We start from the raw sequence: 18,594 nt of genomic DNA, 5'->3' as shown, positions 1-18,594 counted from the left end.
ACTAAATCATGGCAAACATTTATTTTTAGACTTCATACCCTTCAGAAAAATGCATGCTAAAGCAAGACCAGTTATTCTACCAACTGTCTAAGTTTATACAAGAGCAATTTTGAGTACTTTTTGTATGTTCCCCCAATATATTTGGCCTTGTCCAGATTTCCTGCATAAAGAGTGTGAGAGGTACGTGCAAATAAATCACTTTATAGAATTAGGTTTATCCAAACCTCTCAACAGTCCCCGATTTTGGATTAAAATGTTGCTCTCCCACTAATAATCCCTCCGCAAAATGGCAATTTTGATAATGATCAGAGTCATAGATTACTTTTATTTCAGAAATGCATGTAGATGCTCTTATTTTGTCAGCTGCTCAACTTAACAGTACTAATATTAAAAAAAGTGTCCCGTTGTTGACGGGTTCCCAGCTATATTGTGTGGGTATTTTATATTTTTGCATCACATTTTTAGTCTGTTTTTCATAAAATTGTGGTTTTCTGGAAAATTAGTAGCAAATCATTAAAGATTGAAGTTAGAAAATAATGACAGACATTTGAGTTTCAGCTTTCATACCCTTCAGAAAATACATACTAATGCAAGACCTACTATTCTATTATCTGTCTAAGTTTATAAGAGAAACATTTAAAAATTGTCCTTATTTTTGGGCCTTTGTTCCACTTTTATTTATGGCTTTGTCCAGATTTCTTGCTGTGAGATTGAGTGGTATGACAAATGTGCCAGGGCCATCACTGTCAACCAGAGACATTTCAAATTGTGATATACTTGTTGCACCCCACTCCCCCATGTAGTGAATCTGGATGTGTCCAGGCAAGGCAAGAAGCAGTTATGTAGTGTAAGTGTGCAGAGTATCCCCCATCCAAGGTAGACACAAGTACTACAGTAAAGAACAAATATTTTTACTAGTGTTTTATCATCTGATGAAGGGATTTACCTGAAAGCACTTATGATACTGCTTTTATTGTTTTAATAAAGTGAGGTAGCTTCATATACAGCATTGTAGTACTTGCCTCACTTTTGGATTTATTTACAAGTACTATAGTGGCCTTTCATCTGTCCTTGATTTTGCAGAATGTTCTGGTTTTCTGTCATATTTTTATACTGTTGATTTATGCTTATTATTCAGAAAATGCATGTTGTTGCAGTGCCTGTGGTTCTGTGTTTAAGTAGCAATGCTTTAATGACCATCAGGTAAGCTTGTCTGAGATTGTAAGATGCAAGTAAGCTTTAATAAGCATACTGTTAAAGAATTACCAACATTGAAAGCCTTTTTATTGTTGCCATGCAGATAATATTTACATAACTAGGTAACATACAGGCCCTAGGTAATGAAATGCATATGATAGTATTTGTAATAAAGGATAGGATTATGTTATTTTAAGAAGCTCGTTACATTTGTTGGAGACTTGCAGTCATCTTTGCATGCTTTACCTGTAAACTAAACAAAATGCCAATCTATCATGTGTAGTCCATAACCTGTGCAGTAATCCTTTAAGCAATTTATCTTGAGCTTGTTTCTTGTTTGCTGTTCATTTTTTACTTTGATCATGTTTTCTCCATGAAACAAGTAAATAGTTGTTGTCAGGCAGCAGGTCTTTTTTGGATAAGAAACATTTTTACAAGTGGGGGTATCACAGAGATTGCTACTTTCAGCATGTTACTTGGTACTTTTATAAAGCTGAATATAAATTATAATTAGAAATGCAGTGCAAGAAGTGGTCTGAGTCAAATGCTGCTTGTTTGTCTTATACTTGATTTTGACTGGCATTCCAGTAATGTATTTAAAAAGTAATTTATTTTTTCATGCCTCACAACCTTTTTTTCCATCTAGATATAAAGTAAGCTGTTATGTAGCCAATGCATTGAAATATTTTTTTCTATATTTTATTTTGTCTTGATTGGACTCTCATAATGACAGTTTGGCACCCATGGCAGGGTATTTAATTAAAGTCCCAGTTTTTGTGGTTTTGAGTATAGCCCCACCCCTTTCTAGTTCGTCACACCCTTCCAATTGGCCCACCCATTCAGCTGTCTCCTGCAGCCCCACCCCTTTGTTTTGACGCCACCACTGCTAATAAGGGAAACAGTGCCCCTGTGTAATTTTAGCTCTTAAGGAGCAGCACAGAAGTGTAGAGAAAGGTATATGGGTTGAGTATAACTGAAGGCTTCAGATAACACAGGCCATTATCAAAAATGAGTTTCTGGAACAATACAATAGCCATCAATATAGTGAAGTCCTGTTTTATTAGCCAAAAGCAATGTCAAAACAAAAAAAAGTTCACTATAAGATATTTTTGGGAGTGAGTTGAGGAGTTGATAGGTAACTAAAATGGAAAGCACAGCGATAAAATGTGAGTTCTGCTATAATATCACTTTGCTGGGAGCAACTGCAGAAATAAATGATACTGGCTGACTCTCAGGTTTCATGGCTATGGGCCATCAGAACTGACAAAGCACATTTAAACTAATAAAAACTTTCCTTTCATTTTCAGAAAATTAAAAGAAAAACAATCACAAATCTTTTCATTAGCTGGATTCTGTGTGTAATACTTAGCTGGTAATTTTTTCACCCATCCTTTCTAAAACAGCCATTTTTATTACAGCAAAACACCTGGCATGCATTTACAACCAGATACTGTTGTCTAAACATATACCTCCAGCCCTTAAACAGAAATGACATTGCTGCATTCAAAAGCAGCCCCCCATCCCTTGACTACAGACCGATCACTAGCCTTGATTACTGTCAACAATAACAGAAAAAATCATCTACTCCTAGATGGTTGAGTGTAGAGATTTACGTGATCAGAAACACATCTTGGATTTAGAAAATATGCCAGTACCCTAACTGCCATTTGCTGCATGATTGATATAGTCATTAGTAATAAGGAGACACTATTCTTATCTAACTAAAACAAGAGCATCTTTGTTGCTAAGAAATATGGAGAAGCTTGGCTTTCATGGAAGATCAAACGGATAAAAGATTATCTTGAAGACAGCCCACTAAAAGTGACATTAGACCTGGTTACATCAGAGGTAACAATGACTGTAACAGGCATCCCTTAGAACCTGAGCTAGGGCTCAGATTTCAATGACTGTAACAGGCATCCCTTAGAACCTGAGCTAGGGCTCATATTTCAATGACTGTGACAGGTATCCCTTAGAACCTGAGCTAGGGCTCATATTTCAATGACTGTGACAGGCATCCCTTACAACCTGAGCTAGGGCTCATATTTCAATGACTGTGACAAGTATCCCTTAGAACCTGAGCTAGGGCTCATATTTCAATGACTGTGACAGGTATCCCTTAGAACCTGAGCTAGGGCTCATATTTCAATGACTGTGACAGGTATCCCTTAGAACCTAAGCTAGGGCTCATATTTCAATGACTGTAACAGGCATCCCTTAGAACCTGAGCTAGGGCTCATATTTCAATGACTGTGACAAGTATCCCTTAGAACCTGAGCTAGGGCTCATATTTCAATGACTGTAACAGGCATCCCTTAGAACCTGAGCTAGGGCTCATATTTCAATGACTGTGACAGGTATCCCTTAGAACCTGAGCTAGGGCTCATATTTCAATGACTGTGACAAGTATCCCTTAGAACCTGAGCTAGGGCTCATATTTCAATGACTGTAACAGGCATCCCTTAGAACCTGAGCTAGGGCTCATATTTCAATGACTGTGACAGGTATCCCTTAGAACCTGAGCTAGGGCTCATATTTCAATGACTGTGACAGGTATCCCTTAGAACCTGAGCTAGGGCTCATATTTCAATGACTGTAACAGGTATCCCTTAGAACCTGAGCTAGGGCTCATATTTCAATGACTGTAACAGGCATCCCTTAGAACCTGAGCTAGGGCTTAGGTTTCAATGACTGTGACAGGTATCACTTAGAACTTGAGCTAGGGCTCATATTTCAATGACTGTGACAGGTATCCCTTAGAACCTGAGCTAGGGCTCATATTTCAATGACTGTGACAGGCATCCCTTACAACCTGAGCTAGGGCTCATATTTCAATGACTGTGACAAGTATCCCTTAGAACCTGAGCTAGGGCTCATATTTCAATGACTGTGACAGGTATCCCTTAGAACCTGAGCTAGGGCTCATATTTCAATGACTGTGACAGGTATCCCTTAGAACCTAAGCTAGGGCTCATATTTCAATGACTGTAACAGGCATCCCTTAGAACCTGAGCTAGGGCTCATATTTCAATGACTGTGACAAGTATCCCTTAGAACCTGAGCTAGGGCTCATATTTCAATGACTGTAACAGGCATCCCTTAGAACCTGAGCTAGGGCTCATATTTCAATGACTGTGACAGGTATCCTTAGAACCTGAGCTAGGCTCATATTTCAATGACTGTGACAAGTATCCCTTAGAACCTGAGCTAGGGCTCATATTTCAATGACTGTAACAGGCATCCCTTAGAACCTGAGCTAGGGCTCATATTTCAATGACTGTGACAGGTATCCCTTAGAACCTGAGCTAGGGCTCATATTTCAATGACTGTGACAGGTATCCCTTAGAACCTGAGCTAGGGCTCATATTTCAATGACTGTAACAGGTATCCCTTAGAACCTGAGCTAGGGCTCATATTTCAATGACTGTAACAGGCATCCCTTAGAACCTGAGCTAGGGCTTAGGTTTCAATGACTGTGACAGGTATCACTTAGAACTTGAGCTAGGGCTCATATTTCAATGACTGTGACAGGTATCCCTTAGAACCTGAGCTAGGGCTCACATTATTTCCATCGACATAACACTTGACTTGCCAGAGCAAATGTCTTGTATGTATTCATGTAATTTAACTTTAATGAAAGAAGTAAGAAGAAAGTAAGATACGGATTGAATTTAATAAGCTCTAGTAGTTGGCTGTTATCAATAAGAAAATGGTAAACTAAAATAAAACAAAATCAGTGCTATTCAGATCCACTGTGAGGATAAGTGAAATAGATTAATTCAGGATCTGAAATCCCCAAGAGATGCCTGAGAGATAATATCCTAACATTATTTGGTGGGTAACAGGATTCCACTCTTTCATTCAGAAAATCCATTGAGATTTGTGTAGATAAAGTTCTTATACAGTCCAATCTGAGTTAGAAACTCACAAGCCTGCTCAGCATGGAAGGCAGAAGTGCTACATGGACCAATGTTTAATGGCAGACTTAGAATATGCCCTGTCTACAGAGTCATTACACTGCTCATTTAAACTTGCATTCTCCAAATCTCCATCAATGAAATGTGGTGTTTATTTTATTTTCCAAACCACTAAGTATTACTGACTCTCTGTAATAAAAGCTGTGTCTTCCAGTTACAGGGCTGGCTATTTTATTGTTATCCACTATGATATACAAATTGATTATCAGGAGTGCAAGTCAAGACTGGTACATAAACTGGATACATTAGCTCATCACTGTTCACTGGTGATATAAAGTCAAGCAGTCCTGGCTTTGATTTAATGACTGGGATTGTGTTTTTCATGGGATCAATCCTGCTGCATAGAATTATCTGTTTTTATTATGCTAGAAGTGAACAAACTATGTTACATTCAAGGCCAAAGTACAGGAATGGTTGTTTACGAACTTAAAAAAAAAAATAATGTACCATTGGATAAGCTAACCTACAGTATAGATTCAAGTGCCTCAAGTGCCATAAAACATATCATTGCTAGCCATTTGAAATATGTTCAAAGGAAATAAGGCTGTCCTGAAAGCAACAGACCCATGACCTGCCTTTGTTGATAAGAAAGGGAAAAATCTTAACTTATTAACACCTATGTGGTGTGGAATGCCGCACCTCAAGCAGCCTGCACACATCTTGCATTCCAGAGCACTTTCTGAAAAATAAACTTTAAAAAAACATTAGTGAAACAAATGTAAATATTTTGTGAACAGTAAAAGTTATTAAAACTGTACAAATAATAATGTTATCAGTAAGAATGTGTTCTTGTCTGTGACAATAATCCAACCATTCATAGTCTTTGCATAAATACAATATTACATGCACACAAACCCAACATTAGATTTTTTGCTAAACTTTCACAAACAAATTCTTAAAGCTTGGAAAATATACAACCTAGACCTATAGTATTACAATTTTTGTTAACAGGCTTATTGAGGTATTTATAGAAATACGAAAACATGCGCTTAATTGTACAATTACCAATAGAAATAACATTGAATATCTCTTTTTAAGATTTGCAGCCTACAGTGCAAATATCAAAGACAATTTTCTTAAACAGCATCTAAGGTTTCAGCAGATGTCATATGCCATGGTTTGTAATTCACCTGGATTCTGAAGTATTATATGCATATAGAAATACTGTTTATTTTTAGAAAATACTAACAAACAACTAACAATATCTTAGGTACAGTATGATATAAACAGATGTTGGCAATGAATTGTCATGTCTACTACCATGGCATATTCCACCATACTTTTCAATAACCTGCAGGATTATCAGTTAGGAAAATCTAAACATAAATATGAAAATATGAATCATAAGTAACAAATAGAGATTAATTTCTCAAATGCAGGACATCCTAGATTAAAAATCTTAGTGACATTGTGTTAATAAGTCCATGCCCTTTCTAATACTGCCTGTTTTTGGATGGAAGGTCACAAAAGTAAAAGAAGCCAGACCCAAAACATGTGTACTGTGTGTGCTAGAAAGTGTCACCGCTAACGTTAGAAGAGTATTACACAGATCTGTTTGACGCAGTTGTTATGAAATGTGTGGTGAAATCTTGTCAACTCATCTTCATTAATTCAAATGTTATTGTTATGTTATTTACTTATATTTATATGCTATATGCTAACTCTCAAATTCTTCTTTCATTGTTTTATTGTATATAAACATTTTCTACGCAACTGTTTACTTTTTAACACTGCCTTCTAAATTAGAACTTACTATCATTGCTTTTAGTTCGATGAAGCTATGTTATCTGAAGAACAAAAGTCCTAATATATTCAATAGAAGAAGAGTAATATTTGATTTCTTGGAATGGTTTTCTTTCTTGCTTCATTTTTTCTTCTGTCTGAATCTCCCATTCCAACCTTCCTATTCATTTTATTTTCATCACAATATTGTTTAATGATGTTTATGGACTCATTTTGTCTATGCTATAAAATATGGAAATCATGTGTATATCATAATCTATATGAGGGAGAGAGGCCTGAAGATTTACAGTCAGATATATATGTGAATGTGTACATTTCATACATACTTGTATACAGTTATATATATATATATATATATATATATATGTGTGTGTGTGTGTGTGTGTGTGTGTGTATATGTATATATATATATATATATATATATATATATATATATATATATGTATATATATATATATATATATATATATATATATATATATATATACACACACACACACACACACACACACACACACACACACACACACACACACACACATACAGGTGAATCACACATGATCATGTGGTTTTTGGTCAATGTGGGATTCATTAGGTACATTTTGCTAACCTCCTGCAAGACCCATGGTGGAGCTTGTGCCTGTGATGATTGGAAGTTACTACCAGCCAAGCCAGGGAGAAGTAGTGGATGTAAGACTTGTGCCAGCACAGCTAGCTCGAATTTTATAAATAATTATACGTCATTTATATATCAAGCTGATTTGTACAGATACTTGTGCTGAAAATGTATTTGTGAGCTTTGCTTGTGTTAATTCTGTTAAAATGAAGAGAAATGTACATGTACTATGGTATCCACATTGAATGTATACATTTTAATAGAGGACACTGGCACAGCAATGGTTAACCAGTTGGCTTATTTTAAGAAAAATAAGGAAAATGTAAATGAGCTGCTAAGTCACTGAATGGCACACCACAGTGCTGAGTAAGCCTGGAGACAATAGATCTGAGAGCAGTCATTTTCTTTTAGCTTTTGTAAAGAAGGAGGGAAGTGCTGTAAATGTTTCTGGCTCCTAGATATTTCCATGAAAGCTCTAAATGTGTATTGTAGCAGTCTGCTTAAGTCCTGTCTCAAACTTCAAAAGGAGATATTGTGAGAACCTAGAGTCAGGTGACCAAATGAGGTCATTCTGCAAGTCATCTTGAATATAATATTTTATTTAATCTCAAATGTGAAAGTATTCTGCCAGGGAGCATGACTAGAAAGACTGCTTACATATTTCATCTTGCCTTGCTCAAGTAAGTTAATAGGGAACAGTAAATTCTCCTAGATTCAATCAGGAATATAGTGAAGCTTAGTTTAGAGATTATTTTTCTTTATCTGTATGAGTCTGTCCATCAGCATTGTTTTCAATATTTTCTGTGATTTGAACTGTGTTGTTTACTGTGAATATATATTCAGTATTTTCATGTACTTTTATTATTTATTATTAAATATATTTAATACTTTTATCATGGCTGGTTCTTGTAGAGAGTATCTAACCTTTGAGATTACTTTTACTTATTTGGTGACACTGTGTGGGCCACTCTAGAAGGCCTAGCTGTCTTGGTGAACTACTACCATTTGTATTAGTATTAATACTGCACAGTATTATTGGACACCCTTTGTTAAGGGCCTTAGAATAGCTGATTGTGAAGTGTCTTGTGGCAGTGCACAGAAGGGGGCACATCAAGTAAACCTGTGCCAGCCTTTCCCACGTGTGTGTGTGTGTGTGTGTTTGTGTGAAAATTCTCTCTCTCAGTGTGTGTCAGCTACTTGGTGCAGGGACACGAAGCACTGGGTTTACAGAGAGGGTGCTGAAGGACTTGGCTTGGATACTCAGATGAGGACCTAACCCTACAGCTGTACCATTGGGGAGCATTATTGGGGACCTGGAGGGAGACAGATATAGAAAGGCCATACCCTAGGCTCACAGTGTGTTCCCTGTATACTCTTAAAGGAAATTGTACTTGATACAGAGAGGTCTGCATCTGGAAATACTGAGTATTCCAAGTGCTCATCCTTCTCCAGTGTCAGTGGTGAGGATTCAGGCTCCTTGATTACTGGCCTAGCATGGGGATGACACATATTGGTGCCCATCACATATTTGGCAGCAGTGATGGGCATCACAGTGCCACTGATTCAACATACTGTGATTAACTTTATTGTCAATGGATCATGCTTGATGTTATGTGAGTCATACATATGTGACTTGTGTCATTCAAACCAGTTGCCTCTCAAATATAATTTATACTTAAAGGCCCTTTTATCTTTTTTTCTACTGTATAAGTACATCTAAATAGTGTATCCCTGTTTTGGCCATATTACCTCAACCAGACTACTACTATTCTTTGCTGAGTTGTCAGTGCTCCAAATTAACTCTACATGTGCATGGTGTATGTGCATGGGTGGGTGGGTGAGTGTGTTTGTGTGTAGGTGTGTGTGCACGTGCAGATGTTCTATTTGTGTGTGTGTGTGTGTGTGTGTGTGTGTGTGTGTGTGTGTGTGTGTGTGTGTGTGTGTGTGTGTGTGTGTGTGTGTGTGTGTGTGTGTGTGTGTGTGTGTGCGCGCGCGTGTGTGCATGCTCATGCTCTATTCATGTTTGTGTGTGTGCGCACATGCTGTGTGTGTGTGTGTGTGTGTGTGTGTGTGTGTGTGTGTGCGCGAGCACCTGTGTGTGTAAGCACCTGGCCACAAGAGGTGAGAATATCCTGGACCTGGTAGTAACCAATTTGAGTAGCCACTGTAGCATTCCTACAGTGTCATCCTCGTTGGTAAGATCCAACCATACAGAAATATCACTTTCAAAGTCACCATCAACCCTTAACCCCACTTGCCTGCTGGGTCGAACAAAAAAAACATTTCCAAAGCTGACTACAACCAACTGAGAGTAGGTAAAAGTAGCTTCACATCCACTGTCCCTTCAGTTGAATCAAGCACCAATATCCAAGCCTACACCAAAAAACTATATGAGCACCTAAATAGCTGCATAGACTCAGCAATACATGACAGGACCAAATCATCCTCCTCAAGCAAGAGTAAACCTGTCTGGTGGACAGCAGCAATAAACAGACTCCTTAAAAAAATGAAAAAAATTACTGTCCAGGACGAAGAAGGAACAGGTGCCAAGTTGGAAGCAATCTCTCCTTTTTCTGAACAAGTAAATAAGGTCACTGGTGAAATCCTCTAAGGCTAACATCAAGTCCAAATTGGCCACATCCACTAAGGACAATCACAAAGCCTTCTTCGCATACATCTGCAATCTCAAAGGTAACTCCCAAATCTGCTCTGAATTGGTGGTCAAGAATACTACATACACAAAATCCATAGATATAGCCAACCTGCTGGCAGACAACTTCAGTGAAAACCCCCATCAGTAAACAAGGACATCCCAGCACCTGCCCCCTTACCTCATCACCAGGGAGCAGGTTATTAATGCCCTCTCAAAGGCAAGAAATACAGCCTCTATGGAACCCAACAACATCCTTGGCTGTGTCCTACATGAACTCAGGCAAGACCACTCAGCACCACTAAGCACCCTATTCAACCAAAGCCTGTGCACCGGCTTCATCCCAGCAGAATTGAGGACAGACACTGCCATCCCTCTGCACAAAGGTGGAGCATCCACCGACTCAGGCAATTATAGGCCCATCAGCCTAACTAGACTGATCTGCAAGGCCATGAAACGCATTATCAGGGACCTTATAAACAAGAACATTGGCAACCTCCAAACACTTAATCCCACACAGTTTGGTTTTGTCAAAGGGAGATCATGTCTGTTAAACTTGGTTGCCTTCTTCGAAACAGTCACCAAAGCCATGGATGAGGGCAAGACTGTGTACACCACCTACTTTGACCTAGCCAAAGCCTTTGACACTACTCCCCACTTAGGCATAATAGATAATCTCTCCCAGCTAGGCATCAACCCATATGTTACCAGATGGGTAGCTAACTGGCTTGCTGACAGAACCCACTCAGTCAAAATAAAGGAAGCCACCTCTAGTAGTAGACCCGTAACATGCGGCCTGCCCCAAGGATCTGTCTTGGGGCCACTACTGTTTGGGATATACTTTTCTGAGGTGCAAGCCAAAACCAGTGGTCTGTGGCTGACAAAGTTTGCAGATGACTGCAGGCTGGGCCCTGTCATAAATTCCCCTAGTGATTTGAACATCCTCCAAGAGAGCCTTAACCAAACTAATGACTGGTGCCAGAAGCATGGCCTCAAACTGAATGCCAAGAAATGCATCATTATCCCCTTTGGGGAAAATGGTGTCCCCTCTAATTATCACGTTAATAACAATTTACTAAGCAGGCAATCAGTCGTGACAAACTTGGTCACCCAGGTTGATAGTAACCTCAGTTTCGACCACCATGTTGCCTCTGTTGTATGGAAGGCTTTCTACATGGCCCACCTCATAAGTAAAGGTATTTCATCCAGGAACAAGGAGGTCATAACATCCCTGCACTCCTCCCTTATCAGACCCATTATCAAGTACAATGCCCCTTTCAGCAGGTACCTTGCTAAGCACATGCAACAGTTGGAGGGACAACAGAGGTTCCTGACCAGGAAAATCCAGGGTCTCAAACACCTATCCTATACAGATAGGCTAAAAGCTCTGTCTCTCTACTCAGTCTCATACAGACTGCTCTGAGGTGATCTGTGTCTGGCATACAAGGTTATCTCAGACTCAGACTTGATGAAGTTGCTGCATATCTGTAAGTCAAACTCCACTCGCGCAACCTGCATGCGAGGTCTCAACCTGGTCTGTGACATTAATAGAATTTGTTGGCAGGATAGATTTGTGTCCCAATGACTCCCCCCATCTGTGGAATAGACTTCCTCTCGATGTCAAGCAGAGTACCTCACTAGCTCTCTTTAAGAGGAACCTGGATGACTGGATGGGAAACAGAAAATAAATCCTTGCTATCCCTCCTGTGTCCCTGCTGGACAGGGAAAAGAGGTGCTGACTTTGTGGGAACATGGGTGAAATTCTTGGCTAGGCTTATAAGGGCCTCCGGGCCAGTAGCCTAGTATTGTCCTATGAACCTATGTATTTGCCCCCCCCCCCCCATAAAAGACTGGCATCCTTTCTGGGATAGGGGTTCTGCCTTGCTCCTACTAAGTTCACTCTGCCTCTCCACAGTCTCTGAACTGGATAAAGCTGATAACTGGTGAATGAAAAACATATCAAGAGGGCCTTGAATTATATATTCCAAAAATGATTGTAGATTCAGATTTATCAGCCCAGTAAAAATGTTAATAAATGCAAATAAAATCTATAAAGTAATTACTTAAATAATACTGAAATGTGATATGTGTTCCAACAAATAATACTGTTATGCATGAGTGTAAGGACATACTGAAACATGGTCCATCCTATCAGCTTCTGAGAGGCTCTGATTAGTAGCAACATGAAAAGGTTCTTATCTGTAAATATTTCTTATTGTTTTATCCTAGAATTACATGCTAGTTGTACAATTATTACTGGTTAATCACTTTTAGCTTAATTTTATGTATCTCAGCCATGCCAGGACTTGAAAGCTAGATGAAAACCAAACCTGGAATGATCAAATTATATCCCTTAGATATTTTAAACTGCATACATAGGAACTTCTAAAGCATGAGTTAAATAAAGCAGACAAGTACTTGCATAGTTGAATTTACCTCTGAATTATGATTTATGATGTTTTCTTGGTATGTGTACAACTTCAGCTGCAAACATGCAACAAAAGGCCAGTCTCATTATTCCAGTAGCTGCTTCAAAGCTCTTCTTGTTACCCTGTCAGCATGCCTATAGCTTGTTACGTCTCCAAAGTCACCGTGGAAGGTAACAGAAGTAGAATGTGCAGTCATTGTGAGTAATGTCATACCAGAAGTAACAAGTTATAGGCATGTTCCACATAGCAAAATAGAAAGCAGGATCTGTATCTGTATACCAGTTATGAACTACAGTCGTTTCACCTTTGGAGAAAGCAATTCACAGTTACATTGCTTACAAATGAACACATGGCTGCTTCCACAAGCCATCATTTCTCAGTTGCAGTGATCTCCTGGGTAACACTGCATGTAAGGCATCATAAGTTCATAAAAAACTGTTATAATCTTAACTACACTCTGAATACCCAGAGCACAACTCCTTCAAAGCCTAGAAAACCATATTAAGTTTACTTTTCACTTATAAATCTCACAGAAACATTTTGCCCAGCCATTAAGTTTACCCATGTACCCCCGTGCAGTGGGTAGCATTGGTGTGCCTCACAGCTCACAGCAAGAGGTTCTTCGGTTCGGCTGGGGTTCGATTCGGTGTTCTGTCTGTCTCCTCCCCTGTGTCCCTGTGGTGGGTGGTGGGGTTCAGGTTTCCTCCTCCCCTCTCCTCCCACATCCTCAAAGACATGCTGCAGGTGGATTGGACACTCCTAGGTGTGTGTGTGTGTGTGTGTGGTGTGTGTGGAAGGTTAGGTTGGGGGGGGGCTGGCACACCGTCAAAACTCCAAAACTATTCAATCAATGTGCGGACAAGGTGATCCGCTGTGGCGACCCCTAACCGGGAAAAAGCCGAAAGAAGAAGAAGAAGAAGAAGAATTAAGTTTACCCATGTGTTTTTTCTTTCATCTAATTTTATGTAAAATAATTTTTGATAACTTTACCTTGCCTTTGCCATTATGTATAGAAAGGTAGTATTTTATGTACATTTTGACCATATGCTTTGTCTGCTGAAGGAAACAGAAGGTAAATGAACAAAATCTGCAAACACTGTAATAAGCACCTTAGACAAGAACAGAATTAATGTTTTGTACATAAAGGCGCTGCTATGATAAGAGTACATTACTGTCATCATCTCATGTCTCTACATGCAAAATGTGACAGAATAATGAATGCACAATAAAATGTGATGGCATCACAGGGGACTTTGTATGATATCTCTCTGCAAAAAGGAAAGTAAATGTACATTTTCTAAGTGCAAGATGGAATGTTGTAATGACATCTCATCATGCACAATGGCAGTAGTTTCTATTGTGTCTACAAATCTCCTTTAATGTTTACTGCATGCATTTCTTAGATGAGTCAGACAACAGTCGCACTCTGTGTAAGTAAAATGTGCCATCATAACTGCTGTTTGCACACAGTGAGATAGAGAGAGGACTCTTCTATGGGACTTCTGGAGTTACACAGCTATATTACATGGCAGAATTTGTATGCAAATGACTGTGAATGAAATGCAGAAAGAGCAAACCATACAGGCACTGCCATGATTTATAGATGCATGCACTAGCTACAGAAGAAATTAACATATTATACACATATAGGGTTTACTCCAAAGAATAAAACATTATAGAAGATAGCTTTTGATAAAAACAAATCCTATACACATCACAAGTGCCTTCGTTTTTAGCAAAGTCATAAGCTAATATCCTTTTCTCAATAACCAAGTCAGGATGCGTCATGTTTAATTTTAACTGGGTTAGTGGACTGATACAAGACCCTTTCTAGCCACTGCCTGAACAAATAGGTAGACACAATTACATAAATAATATGCATAGACAACTGTATATTGGGGGAATAAGTAATGAAAACGATAATAAACATGCACAACAATCACAACACAATAACACTATATTAGATGTCATATACGTTTCATGGCCGATAATATTCTTGTTACTGTCAAGTTTCTATTTCTGAACCTCCTGTACCTTATTGCTTATTCTTCATTCTAAATATTCAAACATACTTAGATAATTACATATAGATGTATGTTTTTTGCCTGTCTCTGATGTAATTATGCTTTTCTTTCTTCTTTTGATCGCATTTGTATAATTTATTAAAACTTCTCATACTGCCTGTATGTTTCCAAGCTCATCTATATACAATTTGCATTGAGTTTTGTGGAGCTTTTCTCTGCTGAAAATGGGATTTATGACCATTCAGACTTTCCTGGTAATCAAATGCCCAATAAATATAAATAAAAAAATGATGTCTGCACGTAGTAATTTGTGAGAAGCTGTGATACAGCAATATTTAGAATATTACAAAAATGATAAGTTGTAAATCTGCATAATAGGTTGGATAAATTAACTTAAATCTGTAAAGTCAGAGGATAACTTCTTGTAAATATTTCTTAAGCTTATTCTTGAAAGTGTGAAGCATTTGTATAGCTGTAAATACATTAGGAATAGAATTCCATGTAGCAGGTTTTGTGAATGATTTTTCATGGATGCTTAAAAAGTATCAGAATCATTTTAGTTTATGGCTGTTAGAGCTTCTTACCACTATATAACATTTCATATCATGTCTGTGCAGGTGTGGTAAACAGTAAACTCTCAGGTAACCAGCACCCATGGGGATTCGTAGATGCCGGATAACTGTAGTTTCTGGTTGCTTGAGAGTTACTATTAAAAATAGGCCTGACTAATTCTGTACCCTATACTATTTGTTTGGTTTGACTTGTTCTCAAGTTGGGGAGAGAGGTAATTTATTCCTGTCTTCCTTTTTAAAACTCTGAAACTCTAAAAATGTAAGGTACATTTCTGTGGGTAGAAAACAGAAAGTGCAACATGAAAATTGTACTGGTTGCTTCAGTTCTGGTTAACTAAGAGTTTACTGTATATGAGTTTTAGGAATGGCCTTTAACATCAAGACACACAGAAAACTGTTGAAGATCTGAGCAGTTTTGATGTGGAGTACAGGCTAGCAAAAAAGATCGGGAACCAGCAATCAGAGAGAAGACAGACAATAGTGATGAACAGATAGCTGTCTAGTGAGAAGATAGTAAACAAAACCATGTGCTAAAGGTTAATGATCACTAAACGGACTTGTCCTGCTAAGTGTATTTGAATATGACACTGGATAAATGGATCATGTGATGCCTACACTAACAGTGGTGGTGTGGGGGAAACCAGCCTCCAATGAAACATACCCTAGGCTGCATCTTCTGTTCAGAAGAACATATAATTACTACTAGTAAAAAAATGTTATCACATACAGGGTGCCTTTATGGTTTTGTATTTTATCATCTCGCCATTTTATCCAGTTCTAAGCTTGTGGTTTCCCTTCTTAATCCCAGGTATTTCTGCACATGTGCTGTCTAGTCTGTTCTCTCTCCTTATTTTCTAAGTAAACATAAACAAGCTTACCACAAGTCCACAAGTTCACTCTGGGCATGTTATGCAGATTCATCACAATAAACTTTATTTAATTACACTGACCATCCATCAAAAATAATCCTCACTGCTGTTCACTCAATTGTGACTTCCAGCTACTCCACCCAAGACCAACTTCCCAATGAACTCTTTCACAGAGGAGTATCCTCCCTGCCCAGTCTTAGATCTTGGGATAACTTCTTATCAAAACATCAAGGGACCACAATTTTTTGAGGGGAGGGGGTTCTCCATGGAGGAATTATATTAGTCCCATCTGGAACCACCAGTATGTTAACATAAAGAAAATACTCATCTGCTAACTTTCAAAACAACCTTATATTTCACAGACAAGGTTGACTGCAATTGTAAAAACATAGTGTAGGACTCCACAACCAATGACTGCACCCTTTCATGGAGATATCCAGCTAATGCCGGCCTGTTATTTAATCATCTGCTGAAATGCATAATGCTTCTGTCATATCAGCCTTTGTTTAATCTTCTGCTATTTTATTAATCTAAAATAAAATAATAAAATCACTGTGTTGCAGCCCAAACTCTCCACAAGCTTCCAAAGGTATCAAACGTTTTATTAAGACATAAAAATGTTTAAAAAGTATTCATTGAGCGCTTTCATCCCCTCAGAATGGGGACTTCATCAGAACACATGCCTTCTATTAAATCCAACATTTATAGCCCAACTGTATTGATGACATCATAGCCACACAAATGCATTTAAAGGCACAACAACTTTAAAAAAAAAAACACAGCTTAAAAAACAATTATAAACATCTAAACCATATTAATGCACTTAAAATAAACTTTACTAACTTCATGGAAATTTTTAACATAGCCTTTTGTCCCTAGATCTCTTAATTAACAGAGGTTTTACAGAAATAACTTCATTTAAACCAATACCCTCCCCTGCCTGCAGCTTGATCTCTCATTTGACTTCTTTTTCTTCCATTAAATTTCTGTAGTCCCCCACCCAGGGTTAAATAATACTTTCTCTAAGATTCCAAAGTGGAACCCCTAAAAATTCCCACAAAGTAAAGCATGCCTATACAGTGCATTATTATTATTCTTAGTGGAAATCTGATACATGTGTTCATATATCTTATTGCGTAATTGCCTTTCGGTTTTGCCAATATAATATGCTGGACATCCCTTACACAATGCAAGGCATATGACACCTGAAGTGTGACAGTTACCTCGTAACAAGTTCTACTTTTGATTTAAGGGTATTTTCTAAAATAACCATTTTACAATCTACTATGTAGCAACATTGTGAATAGGATCCAAACTTTATAGTACCATCATAGTTCTTAGCTTGTGTGTTCTTCACATATTCAAAACTTTCTTTTATGTTTATCCCAATTTTATATACATAGGAGGGTCTCTCTCCTACAACCCTTCTCAAATCTGGGTTTCTCCTGAGAATGGCCTAGATTTTTTCCAATATGTCCTTCACTTTCCCTACCTTCCCCCAGTATGGTAAAATCATCCCTGTCATCACTACTGTCTTTTATACTTTTTAAGCACAATTTGAAACTCTATCTTAAAATCCATTGGTTATGTCCCTGTACAAATCCAGACTAATCCTATCTGGCTCCCTTCTCTCTCTTGCTATAGACTTTATATCTGCTCTGACTTTTGTCAGTATCCACCTATTATTTATCCTTTACAAACACATATCTTACCCTTTACAGCTAATTTAACTTGTATAGCCAAGTCTTTTGTAAATAGAGTGTAAAATACCTTATCTAATTGTTTCCAACAAATTCTGTACAATTTGTACAGGTTGTTTTTTTGCAATTGCTGAAACTTTCTGTATGTATCTGTACCATAACTTGTTACTTAAATTTATGTTTAAACTGTGTAAATTTTTGAACTGCTGAAACCTTAAGTTTGTATCTGTATAATAACCTTTACCTGAATAGTTGTACTAATGTAACTTCTTGGAACTTATCTCCCCGGGACTCTACTGAAAATGGGCATGCATCCAGTTAGACCATCCCAGGCAACAAATGTAAAATAAAATAAATAAATAAAATAATAGCCTTTTCAAAGTTTTTTTTGTCTCTGAGGTGACTCTCTAACCATGTTAAAATTTCCTAACAGGGGTTTGAATCTCTTACTCCATTCCCTCCTAACGTAGTCCACATTTTCCTGAACCATGCCCTGTGGATATCCCCTTTCATAAATCATTTCCACAACTTTCTGTAATTCATTCTCAAGGTCACCAGGCAAAGATGTCATTCTAGCAACCCTTACCATCTGGCCTTTCACAATACTGGCCTTTTGGTGGGGAGGGTGACTACTAGGGTACTCAAGGTAAGAGTTGCTAAATGTATTTTTTCTGTATATTTTAGATGTAAAACCACTTGGAGTTTTAAAAATCTGAGTGTCAAGGTAACTAATTGACAAGGGGTTACTTGTGTGAGTAAATTTTAAGAAACTAGTAGTGGAATTCAGATACTTAATAAATTCTTCCATTCTATCTAT

Source organism: Protopterus annectens, chromosome 13.part0, assembly GCF_019279795.1.
Source record: "Protopterus annectens isolate FY-2018-M chromosome 13.part0, PAN1.0, whole genome shotgun sequence".
In the NCBI taxonomy this organism is placed as follows: domain Eukaryota; kingdom Metazoa; phylum Chordata; order Ceratodontiformes; family Protopteridae; genus Protopterus; species Protopterus annectens.
The sequence above is the reverse complement of the archived record's forward strand: the minus strand, read 5'-3'. Positions refer to the sequence as shown.